Genomic DNA, 15,825 nt, shown 5'->3' on the forward strand with positions numbered 1-15,825 from the left:
GGCCTTCTTTTCACTTAATTTAATTTAATTCATTTTCATTCATTTCAAGCAGTAATTGTTTTTCACTCCCTCTGGCTTGGCTGCCCTCCAGCTTCCAGGCAGGTGTATCTCTTCAGAGGGTGGGGGGGGGGGGGGGGAATCTTTAGGGTTTTCCTTACTTAGGGGGTCTCTGTGGCAGTGTCTCTTTATTTAGGCGGTCTCTCTGGGAGTGTCTCTTTATTTAGGCGGTCTCTGTGGGAGTGCCTCTTTATTTAGGCGGTCTCTGTGGGAGTGTCTCTTTATTTAGGGGGTCTCTGTGGGAGTGTCTCTTTATTTAGGCGGTCTCTGTGGGAGTGTCTCTTTATTTAGGGGGTCTCTGAGGGAGTGTCTCTTTCTTTAGGGGGTGTCTGAGGGAGTGTCTTTATTTAGGGGGTCTCTGAGGGAGTGTCTCTTTCTTTAGGGGGTCTCTGTGGGAGTGTCTCTTTATTTAGGGGGTCTCTGAGGGAGTGTCTCTTTAGGAGGTCTCTGTGGGAGTGTCTCTTTATTTAGGGGGTCTCTGAGGGAGTGTCGCTTTCTTTAGGGGGTCTCTGGTGGAGGTGCAAGTGGTGGGGGATCTCTGATGAGGGTGAGGTAGGCAGGTCTTGCATCTTGGGGGAGTGGGGTGGAAGGTGGCCCTCCAATGGATTTTGGGGGGGGGCAACTTGCCTGCCCCAAAGCATTACCCCTTGGCCCACCCCCAGGTCCACCGCATCTGGACCACGCTTGTCAAGACCTGCAATGATTCTCGCCTATGTGATTCCTGGCCCAGAGGACCGGAGAAGCACGCGGGCCCGGGGAATATCGGGCCCGGCCCCTTGGCGAGGGTTGCGACTCTCAATCCCGGCGCGGGGGTTGAGGGGGTGGGGGGACCTCTAAGCATCGGAAACGAGCACCAATCCCATTTGCTTCTCCACCACTGAATTCTCCACCTCATCGAGAGCTCCACTGCCAGCAGCGCCAGGTGGAGAATTTCTGTATTTACGGCGATTAAAGGAATTGATCAGATGGATAAAGAGAACTATTTCCTGTGGTGGGAGGGGTGCGAGCAAAATAAGGCATAACTTCACTGTGAAAATGTACTCCTGGAGGCTTCTGAAATTGAACAAACAAACTTTATTTACAAGGGTGCTTCATCAGCTCCATGTTTTGAGCTAGTCCTTAGTGCACTCATTCTAATGTGGGAAACTCTTCCCTTTGGAGAGACCTTGCCCTGCTAGATAGCAACTGTCGTGGCAGCCCAAACAGGGTTGAATAGCCCAATCCTCATTCTCTAGATTGTGGATTCGAAGCTCTCTTTAATGTAATGTTGCAGAAGGGAAACTTGCTCATGGATATGCGTGGGATGATGGGTGTCTTGTCGCCAGATCATTTGTCATGTTCTAAGACTGACTGAACACAAGTGACTCCTATGCCAATGTCTAAGCTCATTATCAATGTGTCTCACAAACATCCCCCGCTGACCACGATGCAAGCACTGATTTTCCTCAGTGACGTAGAAATTTCACACCACAAATTACATCTTTATTCAGAGGAATTTCTTTGCGTGACTGGTACAGCGTAGAACATTGAAAGTAATTAACTTTTGGTATATCGCTTTGGCTCAATGACAACACTCTTGCTTTTGAGTTTGAAAACTATCGGTCCAGGGCTTAGAGTTATAAAATGATGCAACACAAAATTAGACCGTTCAGCCCATCCTGTCTGTGTCAGCTCTTAAGTACGGCTATCCAATAGGTCCCACTCTGCTGCTCTTTCCCCCATCACCCTGCTTATTTGTGCGTCATTTATTCATTCAATCCTCTTTTGTATCTTTTCTCAAAACTGCTTTTAAAAAATTCATTCATGGGATGTGGGCATCGCTGGTTGGGCCCGCATTAATTTCTAAACCCTATTTGCCCTTTAGAAGGTGGTAATGAGTTGCCTTCTTGAACATCTGCGGTCTATGCGGTGTAGGTATACCCACAGTGCTGTTAGGGACTTGTTCCAGGATTTTGCCCCAGTGACAGTGAAGGAATGGCGATATATTTCCACATCAGGATGGTGAGTGGTTTGGAGGGGAACTCTGCACTTGCCCTGCTAGATAGCAACTGTCGTGGATTTGGTAGGTGCTGCTTAAGGAGCCTTGGTGAGTCCTGCAGTGCAAGATGCTACTGTGCGTCGGTGGTGGAGAGATTGGAGGTTTGTGGATCAGGTGCCAATCAAGCTGGCTGCTTTGTCCTGGATGATGTCAAGCTCCTTGACTGTTGTTGGAGCTGCACTCATCCAGGCAAGTGGAGGATATTTCATCACATTCCTGAATTGTGCCTTGTAGCTGGTGGAGAGGCTTTGGTGAGACAGAAGGTGAGTAAACCATCACAGGATTCCTGGCCTTTGACCTGGTTTTGTAGCCACAGTATTTATATGACTAATCTAGTTCCGTTTCTGGCCCCTAGGATGTCGAGGGGGGGATTCAGTGATAGCAATGTCATTGAATGTCAAGGGGCAATGGTTTGATTCTCTCTTATTGGATATGATTTTTCCCTGGCAACTGTGTGCCTTGAATGTAACTTGCCACTGATCTGCCCAAGCCTGCATATTGTTTCAGTCTTATTGCATTTGGACATGAACTATTTCAGTATCTGAGGAGTCGAAAATGGTGCTGAACATTATGCAATCATCAGCGAACATCCCCACGTCCAACCATATGATGGAAGGCAGGTCATTGATGAAGCAGCTGAAGATGGTTGGGCCTAGGACACTACACTGAGGAACTCCTGCAGTGATGTCCTCTAATTGCGATAATTAACCTCCAACCACCACAAGCATCTTCCTTTATAACAGGTATGACTCCAACCAGTGGAGGGTTTCCCCCTGATTCCCATTGACTCCAGTTTTGCTGGATGTCACACTTGGTCAAATGTTGCCTTGATGTCAAGGGCAGTCACTCGCAGCTCACCTCTGGCATTCAGTTCTTTTTTTCCATGTTTGAACCAAGGCTATAATGAGGTGGAGAGCTGAGTGGGCAGGTTATTGCTAAGCAAGTACTGCTTGATGGTACAGTTGATAATGGGCTGGTAATAATAATAATAATCTTTTATTGTCATAAGTATGAAGTTACTGTGAAAAGCCTTTTTGTCCTGCCTTTTGCATGCAGGACATACCTATGCAAGTTTGCACACTGCTGTGTAGATGTCAGTGTTGTAGCTGTACTGGAACAACTTGTCATGAGGCTCGGAAAGTGTTGGAGTACAAGACCTCGGAATATTTCCCGGGTCCATATCCTTTACAGGATCCAACACCTCCAATTGTTTCTTGATATCACATGGAGAGAATCAAATTGGCTGAAGGCTGCCATCTGTAACACTGGGGACCTCCCGAGGACATCTACTTGGCACTTCCACCATCTTTTCCTCATGTCACCTCTAGTTCTTTTCCCAATCACCTTAAATCTGTGTCTTCAGGTGACAGAACATCCTGCCACTGTCAACAGATCGTTTTCACTAAGAAGGTAGTGTTGGGTAAGCTAATGGGGCTAATGATAGACAAGTCTCCTTGCCCTGATGGAATGCTTCCCAGGGTGCTAAAGAGGATGGCGGGGGAAATTGAAAATGAGCTTGTGGTCATTTACAAAAATTCGCTGGACTCCGGGGTGGTTCCGGCAGATTGGAAAACAACAATGTGACGCCACTGTTTAAAAGAGGAGGTAGACAAAAGGCAGGTAACTATAGGCCGGTTAGCTTAACTTAACTGTAGGCCGGTTAGCTTAACTTCTGTAGTGGGGAAAATGCTTGAACCTGTGATCATTAAGGAAGAAATAGCGAGACATCTGGAGAGACTGTCCCATTAGGCAGATGCGGCATGTGTTCATGAGAGGCAGGTTGTGTGTGACTAATTTAGCGGAGTTCTTTGAGGACGTTAAGAGCATGGTGGACAACGGGAAACCGGTGGACGTGGTGCATCTGGATTTTCAGAAGGCATTCGACAAGGTGCCCCACAAAAGGCTGCTGCATAAGACAAACATATATGGCATTCCAGGCAATTATTAGCATGGATAGAGGATTGGTTAACTAACAGAAAGCAAAGAGTGAGAATAAATGCATGTTTGCCTGGTTGACGATCAGTGGATAGTGGTGTGCCTCAGAGATCAGTATTGGGTCCGCAATTGTTTACTATTTTAATAGATGATCTGGAGTTGGGGACCACGTATAATGTGTCAAAGTTCGCAGGTGACACTAAGATGAGTGGTAGAACCAAGTGTGCAGAGAACACTGAAGGTCTGCAGAGGGATTTGGATAGTTTAAGTGAGAGGGCAAGGGTCTGGCAGATGGTGTTCAATGTTGTGTCAATGTGAGGTCATACATTTTGCTAGGAATGACAGCAAAATGGACTATTATTCAAATGGTAAAAAATTGCAGCATGCTGCTGTGCAGAGGGACCTGGGTGTCCTTGTGCATGATTCGCAAAAAAAGTTGTTTGCTAGTGCAGCAAGTAATTAAGAAGACAAATGGAATTTTGTCCTTCATTGCTAGAGGGATGGAGTATAAAAGCAGGAAGGTTATGTTGCAGCTGTATAGGGTGCTGGTAAGGCCACACCTGGAGTACTGTGTACAGTTTTGGTCTCCTTACCTGAGAAAGGATGAACTTGCACTGGAGGGGGTGCAGCTCAATGGGGGATTCACTGGGTTGATTCCAAAGTTGAGAGGATTAGCATATGAGGAGAGACGAAGTAGACTGGGACTATACTCATTCGAAATTAGAAGAATGAAGGGGGATCTTATAGAAACAGATAAAGGGGATAGGATTGAAGCGGGTAGGTTGTTTCCACGGGCGGGTGAAACGAGAACTCGGGTCATAGCCTCAAAATAAAGGGGGGCAGTTTTTTGACTGAGTTGAGGAGGAACTTCTTCACCAAACGGGTCGTGAAATGTGGAATTCCCTGCCCAGTGAAGCAGTCGAGGCTACCTCATTGAATGATTTTAAGGCAAAGGTAGATAGATTTTTGAACAGTAAAGTAATAAAAAAATTATGGTGAGCAGGCAGGAAAGTGGAACTGAGCCCACAATGGGGCTGGTTTAGCACACGGCTCAATCGCTGGCTTTGAAAGCAGACCAAGGCAGGCCAGCAGCACGGTTCAATTCCCGTACCAGCCTCCCCGAACAGGTGCCGGAATGTGGCGACTAGGGGCTTTTCACAGTAACTTAATTTGAAGCCTACTTGTGACAATAAGTGATTTTCATTACAAAAAGATCAGCCATGATCTTATTGAATGGCGGAGCAGGCTTGAGGGGCCACATGGCCTACTCCTGCTCGTAGTTCTTATTGTCTTATGTTATGTTCAGAATCCGCTGATGTTAGACCCCAGGGTTTCCCAAAGAAGGCATATGGTCTCCTTGCATTCATTAGCAGAGGCATAGAGTTTAAGAGCAGGGTGGTTATGCTGGAACTGTTAAAAATGTTGGTTAGGCCACAGCTCGAATATTGTGTGCAGTTCTGGAATGCACATTACAGGAGGGATGTGATAGCACTGGAAAGGGTGCAGAGGAGATTTACCAGGATGTTGCCGGGACTGGAGAGTTTTAGTTATGGAGAGAGTTATGGAGAAAGTAACTGGGGTGTCTTTCCTTGAAGCAGAGGAGCAGAGACATGAGTGAGATGTATAAAATTATGAGGGGCAGAGATAGAGTCGTCAAAAGAAACTTTTCCCTTTGGTGGAGCGATCAATCGACAGGGGGCATAGGTTTAAGGTAAGGAGCAGGAGGTTTTGAAGGGACGTAAGGGAAAACTTTCATCCAGTGGGTGGTGGGTGTCTGGAACCCACTGCCGAAAGGGTGATGGAGACAGAGACCTTCATAACATTTAAGAAGCATTTAGATGTATACTTGCGATGCCAAGGCACATAAGGCTGTGGGCAGCACAGTAGCATTGTGGATAGCACAATCGCTTCACAGCACCAGGGTCCCAGGTTCGATTCCGGCTTGGGTCACTGTCTGTGCGGAGTCTGCACATCCTCCCCGTGTGTGCGTGGGTTTCCTCCGGGTGCTCCGGTTTCCTCCCACAGTCCAAAGATGTGCAGGTTAGGTGGATTGGCCATGATAAATTGCCCTTAGTGTCCAAAATTGCCCTTAGTGTTTGGTGGGGTTACTGAGTTATGGGGATATGGTGGAGGTGTTGACCTTGGTAGGGTTAGGGTGCTCTTTCCAAGAGCTGGTGCAGACTCGATGGGTCGAATGGCCTCCTTCTGCACTGTAAATTCTATGTAAGTGCTGGAAAATGGAATTTGAATAGTTAGGTGGTTGTTTTAGACTGGCGCAGATGCAATGGGCCAAATTTTCTGAGCTGTTGACCTCTATGACTCTATGAGTCTATGACTCTGTGAGCTAAACCCAGCAAATAGTTACCACTCATGAATTATCTTTAAGTTTAGGAAGCTTTCTTCAGTTAAGCGTGGTTTTTTTCCTGAGGTTTTCAAATCAGGAGCTTTTAGCCCAGAATTCTGCTTTCTGGAAGAGTTCCAGTTTCCAGTTCAACGTGGTTGTGATCCTAACTGTGTTCCAGCTGTTTTCCTTCTCTCTCCTTTCCATCTCCCCTGGCAATACAGAGCTACACAGCTTCTGAGATTTCCCTTTCGATCTCCTCCTATCTAAATGAGTCACCTTAGAAGCCAGGCTTTTCGCATTCACGTTTAACTTATCTCTTCTGCAGTATTAACACCTAAAATAGTTCCTCACTTCAGATAAGTAAATATCTATTTCCATTAAGCTAATTTCCATATCAAATTCCCTTCACACAGCTGCATTCTTTTCAATTTCTCCTTCATCCCATTCTTCAAACTGGACTTCATAATAATCTTTATTAGTGTCACAAGTAGGCTTACATTAACACTGAAGTTACTGTGAAAATCCCCTAGTCGCCACATTCCAGCACCTGTCCGAGTACACAGAGGGAGAATTCAGAGTGTCCAATTCACCTAACAAGCACGTCTTTTGGGAGTTGTGGGAGGAAACCGGAGCATCCGGATGAAACCCACGCAGACATGGGGAGAATGTGCAGACTCCGCACAGTGACCCCAGTCGGGAATCGAACCTAGGTCCCTGATGCTGTGACGCAACAATGCTAACCACTACGCTACCATGCTTCCCATTATATCCATGTGTTATGTTTCTTAACCAGCTGTCAGAGTTTATTGGAGAGGTGTTGCTTGCTCACAGTCCTAGGTGAAAGAGAGGGAAGATCTCCCACGTGCCTCTGGTAATGCCAGACCATACAGAAAGACATTGGTTATAATGTATATCACCAAGCTTCTTTTATCTTTATCTTATCCCATTATTAAATCTTTACTTTATTCAAGCTATTGACTAAGTTTCTCCTTGTTTACGCTACCAAAACTATCTTTAACATTAAGAACTTGTAACAAATATCCTCTTCACCTTCTCTGGTCTATGGAGAACGCCCCTAATTTTTCCTGTGCTTCCATCACGAACCTGACACCACTCATCGCTTGAACCATTCTAGTAAATCTCCTGCGTACCTCCCTTGACATCCTTCCCAAAGTATGGTGCCCAGCTTTACCGGAGTAGAGAAGAAGAGTGGGGGCATGGTGACGTAGTGGTAATATCACTGGATAAACAATCCCGAGGTGGCTAATGCTCTGGAGTCACTGGTTCCAATCTCTGTGTTTCTGTGGTCGAAAACGAGACTCCCGATTGGTATGTTGCCTCCCGGGTGCTCGGGTCAGGGATGTCTCCGATCGGCTGCAGGACGTACTAAAGGGGGAGGATGAACAGCCAGTTGTCGTGGTGCATATAGGCACCAACGATATAGGTAAAGAAAAGGATGAGGTCCTACAATCAGAATTTAGGGAGTTAGGAGATAAGTTAAAAAGTAGGACCTCAAAGGTAGTAATCTCAGGATTGCTACCAGTGCCACGGGACAGTCAGAGTAGAAATTCAAGAGTAGTCAGTATGAATACGTGGATTGAGAGATGGTGCAGGAGGGAGGGGTTCAGATTTTTGGGACATTGGAACCGGTTCTGGGGGTGGTGGGAACATTACAAACCGGATGGTCTACACCTGGGCAGGACTGGAACCAATGTCCTAGGGGGTGCTTTTGCTAACACTGTTGGGGAGGTTTTAAACTAATGTGGCAGGGGGATGGGAACCTGATTAGGAAGTTAGAGGTCAGTAAAGAAGCAGCAACTAAAGCCGGTAAGGTACGAGATAATAAACTCCATGTGACTAAGGGGCAGAGTCAACAGGAAAGTGATGATGAATGCAAGGGACAGGTGGTCTGTCGTGCATTTGTTTTAATGCGAGAAGTGCAGCAGGTAAGGCAGATGAACTTAGGGCTTGGATCAGTACCTGGGAATATGATGTTATTGGTATTACTGAGACTTGGTTGAGGGAAGGGCAGGACTGGCAACTGAATATCCCAGGGTATAGATGCTTCAGGAGGGATAGAGAGGGAGGTAGAAGGGGTGGAGGAGTTGCATTACTCGTCAGAGATGATATCACAGCTGTGATTAAGGAGGGCACGATAGAGGATTTGAGCACTGAGGCAATATGGGTGGAGCTAAGAAATAGGAAGGGTGTAGTAACATTGTTGGGACTTTACTACAGGCCTCCCAAAAGTGAGCTTGAAGTAGAGGTACAAATATGCAGACAGATTATAGAAAAATGTAGGAGCAATAGGGTGGTTGTGATGGGAGATTTTAACTTCCCCAACATTGAATGGGATTCGTGTAGTGTTGGAGGCGTAGATGGAGCAGGGTTTGTAAGGAGCATCCAGGAGAGTTTTTTAGAGCAGTATGTAAATAGTCCAACTCGGGAAGGGGCCATACTGGACCTGGTATTGGGGAATGATCCCGGCCAGGTGGTTGATGTTTCAGTCGGTGATTACTTTGTGAAGAACGATCACAATTCCGTAAGTTTTAGAATACTCATGGACAAGGACAAGAGTGGTCTGAAAGGAAGAGTGCTAAATTGGGGAAAGGCAGAGTATAACAAAATTCGGCAGGAGCTAGGGAATGCGGATTGGGAGCAGCTGTTTAAGAGTAAATCCACATTTGAAATGTGGGAGTCTTTTAAGGAAAGGTTGATTAGGGTGCAGGACAGACATGTTCCTGTGAAAATGAGGGATAGAAATGGCAAGATTAGGGAACCATGGATGACAGGTGAAATTGTGAGACTAGCTAAGATGAAAAAGGAAGCATATGTAAGATCGAGGCGACTCAAAACTGATGAAGCTTTGGAGGAATATCGGGAAAGTAGGACGAATCTCAAACGGGCAATAAAAAGGGCTAAAAGGGTTCATGAAATATCTTTGGCTAACAGGGTTAAGGAAAATCCCAAAGCCTTTTATTCGTATGTAAGGAGCAAGAGGGTAACTATGGAAAGGATTGGCCCACTCAAAGACAAGAGAAGGAATTTATGCGTGGACTCAGAGGAAATGGGTGAGATTCTTAGTGAGTACTTTGTATCGGTATTCACAAAGGAGAGGGACAAGACGGATGTTGAGGCTAGAGATGGATGTTTAAATACTCTAGGTCAAGTTGTCATACGGAAAGGGGAAGTTTTGGGTATTCTAAAAGACATTAAGGTGGACAAGTCCCCAGGACCGGATGGGATCTATCCCAGGTTACTGAGGGAAGCGAGGGACGAAATACCTGGGGCCTTAACAGATATCTTTGCAGCATCCTTGAGCACGGGTGAGGTCCTGGAGGACTGGAGAATTGCTAATGTTGTCCCTTTGTTTAAGAAGGGTAGCAGGGATAATCCATGGAATTACAGACCTGTGAGCTTGACGTCAGTGGTAGGAAAACTGTTGGAGAAGATACTGAGGGATAGGATCTATTCACATCTGGAAGAAAATAGACTTATCAGTGATAGGCAGCATGGTTTTGTGCAAGGAAGGTCATGTCTTACAAACCTAATAGAATTCTTTGAGGAAGTGACAAACTTAATTGATGAGGGAAGGGCTGTAGATGTCATATACATGGACTTTAGTAAGGCGTTTGATAAGGTTTCCCATAGCAGATTGATGGCAAATGTGAAGTCGTATGGGGTTCAGGGTGTACTAGCTAGATGGATAAAGAACTGGCTGGGCCATAGGAGACAGAGAGTAGTAGTGGAAGGGAGTGTCTCAAAATGGAGAAGGGTGACTAGTGGTGTTCCACAGGGATCCGTGCTCGGACCACTGTTGTTTGTGATCTACATAAATGACCTGGAGGAAGGTATAGGTGGTCTGATTAGCAAGTTTGCAGATGATACTAAGATTGGTGGAGTTGCAGATAGCGAAGAGGACTGTCAGAGAATACGACAAAATATAGATAGATTGGAGAGTTGGGCAGAGAAGTGGCAGATGGAGTTCAATCCAGGCAAATGCGAGGTGATGCATTTTGGAAGATCAAATTCAAGAGCGGACTATATGGTCAATGGAAGGGTCCTGGGGAAAATTGATGTACAGAGAGATCTGGGAGTTCAGGTCCATTGTACCCTGAAGATGGCAACGCAGGTTGATAGAGTGGTCAAGAAGGCATACAGCATGCTTGTCTTCATCGGACGGGGTATTGAGTACAAGAGTCGGCAGGTCATTTTACAGTTGTACATGTCACCGTAGAGCAGGACGAGAATGGGGGCAAGCCTAGATTTTCAAGCCTCCCGCCAATGACGTAACAAGGTTCCTGCCAACATAGGGTGAGAATCTCATTGTAATGCATCTAAATAAATGTCTTAATAAATTAACAAGGTCCCCCCCCCCACCACATAAACCCTCTTCACTTAATATTTGGGCGGCATGGTAGCACAGTGGTTAACACTATTGCTTCACAGAGCCAGGGTCCCAGGTTAGGCCACATTTGGAATACTGCATGCAATTCTGGCCGCCACATTACCAGAAGGATGTGGATGCTTTGGAGAGGGTGCAGAGGAGGTTCACCAGGATGTTGCCTGGTATGGAGGGTGCTAGCTATGAAGAAAGGTTGAGTAGATTAGGATTTTTTTTGTTGGAAAGACGGAGGTTGAGGGGGGACCTGATTGAGGTCTACAAAATTATGAGAGGTATGGACAGGGTGGATAGCAACAAGCTTTTCCCAAGAGTGGGGGTGTCAATTACAAGGGGTCACGATTTCAAGGTGAGAGGGGGAAAGTTTATGGGAGATGTGCGTGGAAAGTTTTTTACGCAGAGGGTGGTGGGTGCCTGGAACGCTTTACCAGCGGAGGTGGCAGAGGCGGGCACGATAGCATCATTTAAGAGGCATCTAGACAGGTATATGAACGGTCGGTAACAGAGGGAAGTAGACCTTAGAAAATAGGAGACAGGTTTAGATGAAGGATCTGGATCGGCGCAGGCTGGGAGGGCCGAAGGGCCTGTTCCTGTGCTGTAATTTTCTTTGTTCTTTGTTCTTGTTCACCATACAGCTGGAGGAATTTAGATTCAATCAATAAATCTGGAATTTAAATCTAGATTCTGTAATAGTGACCATGAAACCAATATCGATTGTTGTGACAACCCATCTGGTTCACAAACCTTCAGAGAAGAAAATCTGCTGATCTTACTTGCTCCGGCCTACATACGACTCCAGACCCACAGCAATGTGCTTGACTCTTAACTGCCCTCTGAAGAAGCTGAGCAAGTCACTCAGCTGTATCAAACCTTGACCGAAAAGTCAGAAAGGACTAAAATGGCTAAACAAGCATCAACCTAGGCAACAGTAATAGCCCTGTCATTCTGGGACACTCTTCCTAAACAACACCTGGTTGCAAAATTGGGAGAGCTGTCCCACAGACTAGACAAGCAACAGCCTGACAGGGTCATGCTCACAGAATCATACCTCAAAGATAATGTCCCAGATACCACCCTGGGTGTGCCTTGTGGTACTGGCAGGACAGGTCTACCAGAGATGGTGCACTGTGGTATACAGCCAGGAGGGAGTTGCCCTTGTAGTCCTCAACATCCACTCCAGGCCCCAGGAAATATCATGACATCAGGTAAAACATGGGCGAGGAAACTTGCTGCTGGTTGCCACCAAACAGGACCCATTGGCTGGTGTATCAGTACTCCTCCATATTGAATACTACTTGGAAGAAGCAGGGAGGATGACAAAGGCACAGAATGCACTGTGGATCGGGGGCTTCAATGTCCGTCACCAAGAATGCTCAGGAGCAACTGACTGAGTCCTGGCTGAGTCCTGGTCTGGCGGGACGGAGAATCCAGCCCTAAATTTTTGGAGTATTTCAGGTGTTCCAGTGATTTGTGAAACTGGACAATAAACAGTTAAGGGATGTGATGAATGGTATCAGTAGCTGCTGTAACTGTACCTTACCTTTAATACATTGGCCCTTTATGACCGGGCTTGGAACCCTGTGGGACTCCGCCTCTGGCTCCACCCCCAGGAAACGGTATATAAGATGAGGCTCCCTCGGCAGCATGTGGTGAGCACACTTCTCGGCTGCTGTTCAGTTCTCTGATGATTAAAGCCTTTGAATTACCAATCTTCTCTCCTGTGTCGTAATTGAGGGTATCTCAAAGGAACACTCAGTTGCTTGATAAGTCAGAAGTGGCTCTTTAATGATTTGAAAAGTTCACAAGAGCATCAAGCACATCAGTAGCTGCAAGGAACCTTCTAAACCAAGATTCCATCATCAGGTCAGGAGTGGTTACGTCCTTAATAACTCTCGAAATTTCTTCCTCTTGTGCCTGGTCACCTTTCCACGAAGGTTCCTCCGTCTGAAACTATGTCCCATTCTGATCACTCACCACTGCATTAACTGAGCCTCTCAAAACAGTGTGACAGTGTGCAAATGCAGAGAGTCGTGAAGGCTGCCGTGAAACCGGCCGTGTTTCCCGGCAGCCTCCGCGACCCTCCCGGGACCCGATTCTGCTCCCCGGTCGAGGCTAGCAGCGGGGCCCCGTGAACCTCGGCATCGCAGGCTTAGCGAAATTCGCTAAGCCCGCGAGCCAAAGTTAACGGCGGCTGACGTGCACGATGACGTCAGCCGTGCATGCGCGGATTGGATGGCTCCAACCCGCGCATGCGCGGATGACGTCATCACGCATATGCGTGAAAACCGCGCATTCGCGGGCCGGTATGCCCCTCAGCCGCCCCGGGACTGATTCGGCGGGGCGGCGGAGGAACAAAGAGTGTGCAGGGTTCGGACCCGCTGCCCACGATCGGTGCCCACCGATCGCGGGCCCATGGCACCCTTGGCACGGCCGTGGTGCGGCCGTGCCAATCGGTGCCATGGTTACCCAGAACGGCACTTTGCGGCCGTTTTCACGATCGGTGAGAGCAGGTATGTTGCCGTTCATGAAAACGGCCATAAAGGCCTGGGAAATCGGCCCATCGGCTAGGGGAGAATCGCTGCTTGCCGTAAAAAAATGGCGAGCAGCGATTCGTGTCGGGGGGCGGGCGTGGGGGGGGGAGAATAGCAGGAGGTCGGGAAAAATGTCGGGAAGGCCCTCCCGCTATTCTCTGACCCGTCGTGGGGGGCGGAGAATCGCGCCCCAGATACACCCTTTCCCTTGTGTGAAACTCTCCTGTTGTTTTTCCCAATGGTGAAATTACCGAGTTAAAACTCCTGGTGGCCTTTCCATTAATTGGATGTTTCGCCAGCCCAACAGGATATTCTGCCTGCCACACAGCGGGTTCATAACTGCATCGACAATCAATTTAAGGCAATCAGTTGAGCTCGAAGCATGGCTCATTTACATTTGCTAGACATAGCATGCATTCCTATGAAGGAACCCATTCTCTGAAAACAAAAGGAAGATGTCCAAGCTTTGTACCTTTTGTGATTAACCTGGAAGCATGTTCTTGCAGTTCCCCCTTGCCTTCTCCATGGCAATGCCTCAGCCAATCATAGTTGACTTGCCAACCAATCAGCGCCCTTTCCCTTTGCAGTATAAATTGTTTTGGCGGTTTGAAATTTGTTATACTTGTGTTTGTCTTGATGAGTACAAGGTGAAAAGCTTCAGCAATGTGTCCCTCTTTTCAGCAATATACTAAGGTACCACCAAGCGACAGTTAGAATTGCTACAATAGATCTGTACATTAGCATACATCGAAGAGGAGTGAGAAGTGACTCATGTGATTCATGAATGCTGGAATAGACTGGAGCCAATTGGCCTGTTTGTCTGCTGCTGACTTGATATTCGGAATTTATCTGCATATGATCTGCAGAATTCAAAACTCAGCTTTTGTTTTCAAACAAAGAACAAGCCTTGAAATGGTAAATTTCTTTTGGGTATATCGGAAATCAAATTTTATGCATTCCATTTAGTTATTTCTGATGTGTTTGCATTTATATAGGGTCTACCGCCCCCTCGGGAAGTCCGAAAACATTATATTTTATTATTTGATGGGATGTGCACATTACTGGCAAAGCTAGCATTCGTTGCCCATCCCTAATTGCCCTTAAATTTGAGTGGTTGCTAAGCTACCTACGAGGGCAATTAAGGTACAACCACATTGCTGTGAACCTGCAAAGGATGACAGAGATTTCTTTCTGTAAAGGGCATCAGTGAACGAGATGGGTTTTTGCAACAATAAATGACAGTTTCATCGTCACCATTACTGAGACCAACTTGCAGTTCGAGATTTAATTAAGCTTAATTTTTTTTTTTCTCTTTTTGTTTTTATAAATTTAGAGTACCCAATTCATTTTTTTCCAATTAAGGGGCAATTTAGCGTGGCCAATCCACCTACCTTGCACATCTTTGGGTTGTGGGGGCGAAACCCTCGCAAACACGGGGAGAATATGCACACTCCACACGGACAGTGACCCAGAGCCGGGATCGAACCTGGCACCTCGGCGTCGTGAGGCAGCAGGGCTAACCCACTGCGCCACCGTGCTTAATTAATAGGGGCTGGTTTAGCTCACTGGGCTAAATCGCTGGCTTTTCAAGCAGGCCAGCAGCACGGTTTGATTCCCGTACCAGCCTCCCCGAACAGGTGCCGGAATGTGGCGACTAGGGGCTTTTCACAGTAACTTCATTGAAGCCTACTCGTGACAGTAAGCGATTTTCATTTTCAATTAAGCTTAATTTAAACTCTGCCACCTTCTATGCTGCAGTTGGAACACATGCCCCCAGAGCATGAGCTTGGGTCTCCAGATGACTCATCCAGTGATGTTTCCATGGCACCACCATCTTCCCTTAGCAAACTTTATTTACAGACAATTAAGGACTTTTGAAGTGTCGTCATTGTTGTAACGTAAGAATCCCTGGCAACCAATTTGTACACAGTAAGAGCGCACAAGGCAGCAATATGATAACAATGAAATAATTTATTTTTAATAGTGTAGGTCGCAGGATAGATATCAGCTTGGAAACCATGGAGACCTCCCCAGCTCTTCTCCTAAATAGTGTCATGGAATAAGACCATAAGACCAATCTTTTACATCTATCTGACTGAGTGCGTGGCTGTTCAACTTTGCATCCGAAAGATACCTGGTGGGATTTCCCGGCCATTCCAGTTGGCGGGAACATCCGGTCGCGCAGATGGTGAATCCCCGCCACGGGTTCCCCGGGAGCGGAGGGTGCAAACAGTGGGAAAGCCAGTAGCGGTGGGACCCGAAGATGGCGGGCTGCCTCTGCCATCGTAAAGTATGCTCCAGAGTTGGGCAGCGCGCGGAAAATACCGTCCACTAACTCTGCCACTGCAACATTTCAGGAGTACTACACTGCAGCGCTAGGCTAGGATTATCATAGAATTTACAGTGCAGAAGGAGGCCATTCGGCCCATCGAGTCTGCACTGGCTCTTGGAAAGAGCACCCTACCCAAGGTCAACACCTCCACCCTATCCCCATAACCCAGTAACCTCACCCAACACT

The sequence above is a fragment of the Scyliorhinus canicula genome, chromosome 17, assembly GCF_902713615.1.
Source record: "Scyliorhinus canicula chromosome 17, sScyCan1.1, whole genome shotgun sequence".
Classification (NCBI taxonomy): domain Eukaryota; kingdom Metazoa; phylum Chordata; class Chondrichthyes; order Carcharhiniformes; family Scyliorhinidae; genus Scyliorhinus; species Scyliorhinus canicula.